The sequence below is a fragment of the Sinocyclocheilus rhinocerous genome, unplaced genomic scaffold, assembly GCF_001515625.1.
Source record: "Sinocyclocheilus rhinocerous isolate Xijiao unplaced genomic scaffold, SAMN03320098_v1.1 scaffold1585, whole genome shotgun sequence".
NCBI classification, from domain to species: domain Eukaryota; kingdom Metazoa; phylum Chordata; class Actinopteri; order Cypriniformes; family Cyprinidae; genus Sinocyclocheilus; species Sinocyclocheilus rhinocerous.
This window is the reverse complement of record NW_015642871.1, coordinates 66484-72802: the sequence shown is the minus strand read 5'-3', so window position 1 is coordinate 72802 and position 6319 is coordinate 66484. Positions and strand designations below refer to the sequence as shown.

Below are 6319 nucleotides of genomic sequence, written 5' to 3'. Positions count from 1 at the left end.
ATAAATTCAACTATTATTTTCTCTTGTGGACTATATGTAAACATCTTTTATGTGAAATATTTTATTCAGGGCAGTACTAAATAAACAATAACATGCATTTTGTATGATCCCTCTTATTTTGGTTAAATAATTCATATTTTGCAGATTCTGAAAGGGGGATGCAAACTTTTGACCTCAACTGTATAAATTGAAGTGCTGAAATAACTAAAACTAAATAAACTAAAACTACAAACTAAAGTTGAATAAAAACTGTATAGACATATTTAAAACAGACGAATAAAAATGACAAAAATGCACAAAAACATTACTAAAAATAACCGAGAACAGAGGGAAAAACTGCCACAAGATAAAAGGGGATAAAATATGAACAATATCTAAGTTAATTAGCATTTGACCAAAGTATCTAAATGATTCATAAATATTTATGATTCACTAAAAACAACCACTCATTCCCAACAAGACTGTTGCCCCCCAGAAATAGTTAGTTTATACTGTTGTTATGTTTCTATAGCAACATTGTTCTCCTGATAACAGGAATAGTTCACCCAAAAATGAAAGTTTGCTGAACATTCACCCACTCATTTACTCACTTTAAGATGAGTTTGTTACTTCATGTGAACAGTTTTCGAGAAATGTGTCATTCCATCACTTGCTCAGCAATCGATCCTCTGCAGTGAATGTGTGACACTGAGTTGCTTGTTCTGGTTTATTAATGTTCAGCACTTCACTTAACAAATGAGATGCAGCCGGTTACCAAGGCAACAGCATCTCCTCCTGTATAGCGCTCGCTCTTCACACGTCTCTGCTGCTCTCTTAAAGAAACCGCTCATCCACACTTCTGTCATTGTTTGCTCACTCGTGTGATGTTTAGAACACAAACGCAGAATTTTAGAAGAATTTTCACACAGAGTTTGAAATATTGCAGGTTCATAGTCCGTCAAGTTACAGAAAGGACCAAAAACACTATGAAAGTGTCGAAGTTTTCTGAAGTCTAAATTACTCCTTTTTTATTTTACAGTAAAATAGTAATATATTCCTTTGTTGATTTCTTTAGTTATTCTAATTCTAATTAGAACAAAATACAAATAATATTTTAAATAATAATTTATCACTACAATAGTAATACATTTCTTAATTTGTTTTGAAACTGTTAAAATTGTATAACAATTATAAATAATAATGGTAATAATAACAAAATAATAATAATAATAATAATAATAATAATTATTATTATTATTCTAAGAACAATAGTAATATATTTATTTTGATTTATATTTTAAATAATAATAATAATAATTAATTTGATTAATTATTATTAATTTATCACTACAATAGTAATACATTTCTTAATTTTTTTTTAAACTGTTAAAATTGTATAACAATTATAAATAATAAATAGCAATAATAATGGTAATAATAACAAAATAATAATAATAATAATAATAATAATAATTATTATTATTATTCTAAGAACAATAGTAATATATTTATTTTGATTTGTTTAATTGTTATAAAGTAATTGTAATAAAATACAATTATATGTTTATTATTATTATTATTATTATAGTGGTTGTTATAATTATTATATAGTGGTTGTTGTTGTTTTTATTTTACGGCTGCTCCCCGCCCCCTTTTCCAGAACAGGGCTGTGCCTTTACAGCTTGTTCCTCAGATACTCTGCTAAATAACATCTGTTCGATTTTGATTATCATGTATATTGTGCAAAAATCATGCGTTTTAAACCATATTAGTTCAACGGTTTTCTGAGCGCACACATCCGAAGCACATGCACAGAAAGCATCTGTCACATGGCATGTGAGTACTAAACTAAGTTCATGTCTTATTGCGCTTAAACTGTCAAATACACACAAGTTTATGTTAAAAACACACACAAGTTACAAAAGCAGTCGGTTATGTCTGTGAAGGTAAACAGCTGGGAAATAAATTGCATGTTTATTTTAGATCTGTGTGGCAACATGACCGACTGCATGCGTTTCATTACTCACATCTCTCTGAGTTACAGTATGTCACGTATGTTGTAACTCTTCCTGGTTTAGAGGCTGTAATCCATGCTGGAACAGGGAAGTTCATCAAACTTGGCTGAAAGTCGAAAAAACGTAAAGTCTGAAGGTTATTCAGGCCTTATAAGCTGTGAGTACTGGGACTGTTTGCAGAGAGAGTCGTCGTTTGCTGATGCTAAGTGGTTGTATGGTGGTCACTAAAGGGTTGTGGGTGGTTGCTAGGGTGTTTCCAGGAGGTTAAGATTTTCTGAGTGGTTGTTAGGGTGTTACTAGGTGATAGACAGATTTTGAAACAAAGTCGAAAAGAATGCCTTAAAGGAGACCTATTATGCCCCTTTTTACACTGTGAAGGTAAAACACAATGGCGGCGCCGTGGGTGGAAATGTGCAGATTAAGGGGCAGTAATATTATAATAAGATCCGCTTTCTTCGTCACGGGGGAGTGAAATCTGAGCGGCTTGTTTTTTCACAAGCTTGCTGAGAAAGGATTACCAAAATTACTCGATTTATTGGGTTAATCTTTTTCACATTTCCTGGGTTGGTTGATGCACCGGGGACCTGATTATAGCACTTACACACGGAAAAAGCCAGATTTTCATGATATGTCACCTTTAATGGAGAAATGTAGCATCACATCGCTTGCTCACCACTGGATGCTCTGCAGTGAATGGGTGCCGTCAGAATGAGAGTCCAAACAGCTGATAAAAACATCACAATAATCCTCAAGTAATTTTTTTTTTCAAACTTCTTACTGAAGTTTGGGATCAGTAAGACTTGTAATGTTTTTTTTTAAAGAAGTCTCTTCTGCTCATCAAGGCTGCATTTATTTGATCAAAAATACAGAAAAAAACAGTAATCTTGCAAAATGTTATTACAATATAAAATAATGGTTTCTATTTTAATATCCTTTAAAACATAATTTATTTCTGTGACGCAAAGCTGAATTTCCATCAGCCATTACTCCAGTCTAAACTGTGATACTTTTTTCAGGATTCTTTGATGAATAAAAAGTTAAAAAGAACAGGATTTATTCAAAATGTAAATCTTTTCTAACAATATAAATCTTTGCTATCAATTTAACACATCCTTGCTGAATAAAAGTTTTCATTTCTTTCAAAAAAAGAAAGAATAAAAATGTACTGACCCCAAACTTTTGAACTGTAGTGTATATTGTTAGAAAATATTTCTACTCTTCTTCTCTTCTTTTTAACTTTTTATTCATCAAAGAATCCTGAAAAAAAGTATCACAGGTTCACAATCTTTTAAAATCCAGAACTGATAATAAATCAGCATATTAGAATGATTTCTGAAGATCATGTGACACTGAAGACTGGAGTAATGATGCTGGAAATACAGCTTTGATCACAGAAATAAATTACATTTTAATGTATATTAAAATAGAAAAATGTTATTTTACATCGTAATAATATTTCACAATATTACATTTTTTCCTGTATTTTTGATCAAATAAATGCAGCCTTGATGAGCAGAAGAAACTCCTGTAGTAGAAAAACATTAAAAATCGTTCTGATCCCAAACTTTTGACCGGTAGTGTATGTATATATATATATACAAAAATGCGTTATGTTTTTATGGTTCAGTCAGGTATATTTTGTCCAAACTTTAGATTTTCTGAGTAATTCAGATTTGTACTTGCCCTGCCAGTATTTTCACTAGCCTAATTACATTTATCACTAACCCTAGAACCAAATAAATGTAACTTTTAGAAATACAGTTTGTTTGTATAGGTGTTGAAAAAGTATCTATATTATCCTTATTGTTTAGCCCTGTATGTTGTCACTGATGGTTTTTGCTTTACCTTCCTCTCATGGTGTGGATGTTTTTTTCTTACATTTATGTTTAAAGTGAAGTTTGCCTTCTTTCATTAGAGTGTGGTCTAATGTTTTGTCAGGAGGTCACTACATGTCTGCCCGATTATTATAAGTGGACTCAGTATCTGTTCATCAAGCTGTTTGAGGCTGGACTGGCCTATCAGAAAGAGGTGAGAGCATCATCATATTTATCAGTCTGTGTTTCATCTACCATTGAAAGATAAATTAGCTTCAATCATCATCATGTGACACTGAAGACGTAATGATGCTCAAAATTACAACAAGTGAACATTAGCCAAGATAAAAGATCCTGCAGCATTTGTTTGCAGATTCCACCTGCTTTAATATTTATATCTAATGCAGTGATATTTAGACATTTTAAGTGTGAATAGGCAAATGAACGCATGTACATGAACGCCGCTGCAATGTGCTAATTATCAGTGGAGGCGTCGGTTAAAGAATCATGTTGGTAACTGGTCTTAATTAAGGTTAAAATGTGAATGTTGGCTGTGGAATTTCGTGTTGTGTTCTGCTAATGAAGAATAGCAATAAAGCTTGTCAGAAACCCATTTAGATATTTAATTAAACAGACCTGTGCTGTGAAACTTTTCCATCATTCTTTGTGGCAGCGTTAAATAATTCAATTTTATTTGTATAGCGCATATTTCACATGCAAACACCACTCATAATTTCCTCAGAAAAAAAATCCTCATTGTAAAAAATGTTTTACAATGAAAACCTGGTGGCAAGTTACCATGCCTCATACGGCATATTAAAATATGTGTTATATTCTGTTGATTTTAATAATAAACGTTGACATTAACATTACCTAAGACTAATAAAAGTGAAGTTTTTGAATAAAATCATTTTGACACAGATGGATGGCTATGCTGAAGTATTTCTGCAGGATGTAAGAAATGCTAGCAATGTGCTAAAACATGCTAAAATGTTAGCAACATGCTAGAAACATGCTTGCAATGTGCTAAAACATGCTGTAACATCACGAATCAGAATAAGAATTAGCTTTATTTGCCAAGTGTGCACAAATACACAAGGAATATGTTAGAATGATAAAAACATGCTAGCAATGAGTTAAAACATGCTAAATCATGCTAGCCAAATGTTAACACAACAATTAAGAAATGCTAACTGTTAGAGACATGCTAACAGTGCTTAGAAAGATGTGGTTTCTTAGTGATCTGATGAGGTTTAATTGGATCTGAAAAGGTTTGTTGGGGGCTGAACTGGTTTGAAAGGATTATTTGGGGGTCTCCTAATGGGATCAAAAGGGGTCTGACGTGGTCTGACTGAGATTGATTGTTTATTTGTTTGTTTGTATCTGACTTTCCTCACCCTAACCCATTTAACTTCAAGCTTTTAGAACTATATAATTTCAGGCCAGGCTTTGTCAAGCCAACAAGCTTGCCATCAAGCAATGTGTCTTTAGTTTAGCTACATGCTAACAGCAAACGTTATAGAGGCCAGTAGCCACTATAATTGTATTTGTGTCAAGTTTCTTCCTATTTAGAGTTCCAGATCAGTTCGGATGCTGCTTTAGATTAGTTCAGAGCTGCTCACTGAAACAGTGTGCAAGTGTATGTTGATTCACTCCCTGTCACTGTCGGATGTGTTGAGATGACACGGCATGTTCCTGCGATTCACAGAGACTCTCATTTTCTCAGTAGTGGAAGTGTGTGTATGTGTGTGTTTATTTGTGCATATCTGAATAACTGTCTTGTCCATTAAAAGTCATGTCAGAAAAGTGCACACATCTTTATCATTATTTCAAAAGCTGTTTTAAATATATAGCTAAAAGTAACACAAATTATAAATCTATACATATAATTTATATTTTGGTGGAGTTGCACCACATGACATTTGACAACCTGAGCTAGCCTTGCTTTGTCAAATTATCTGCTCTTTTAAGAGACTTATTGGCTTTGATATGGAGTCAGGAGGGTTGACATCACTTCCTGTTATTCTGTATGTTGGTTGCACCATATGACTTAGATCTAGTTGTCAAAAGGTTTTCAAATATTAATAATAAAATAATAATTAAAAAAACAGCCAAAGTTTTTTTTTCCTTCAAAAATTTCATTCCTTTATTGAGTTTTGTTCTTTGTGATACCATGTCAGTTGTGCACTAACATTTTCAACAGTATTTGTTCATGTATTTTTGAATAAATTAATAGATCTGTACAAAAATACAGTAATATATTGTGAAATATTATAACAATTTAAAGTAACTGTTTTCTATTGAGATGTAATTTATTCCTGTGATCAAAGCTGAATTTTCAGCATCATTACTCCAGTCTTCAGTGTCACATGATCTTCAGAAATCATTCTATGCTGATTTGCTGCTCAAGAAACATTTATGATTATTATCAGTGTTAAAATCAGTTGTGCTGCCCAATATTTAAATTCCGAAGAACAGCATTTAAAAAAAAAAAAAAATTTTTTTTTAAAT

The 6319-nt window shown here is 32.2% G+C and overlaps 1 pseudogene; it reads left to right on the top strand.

The window, feature by feature from the left end:
* Nucleotides 1–6319, top strand: part of LOC107756906 (probable leucine--tRNA ligase, mitochondrial) — a 43386-nt pseudogene that overhangs the window by 29055 nt on the left and 8012 nt on the right.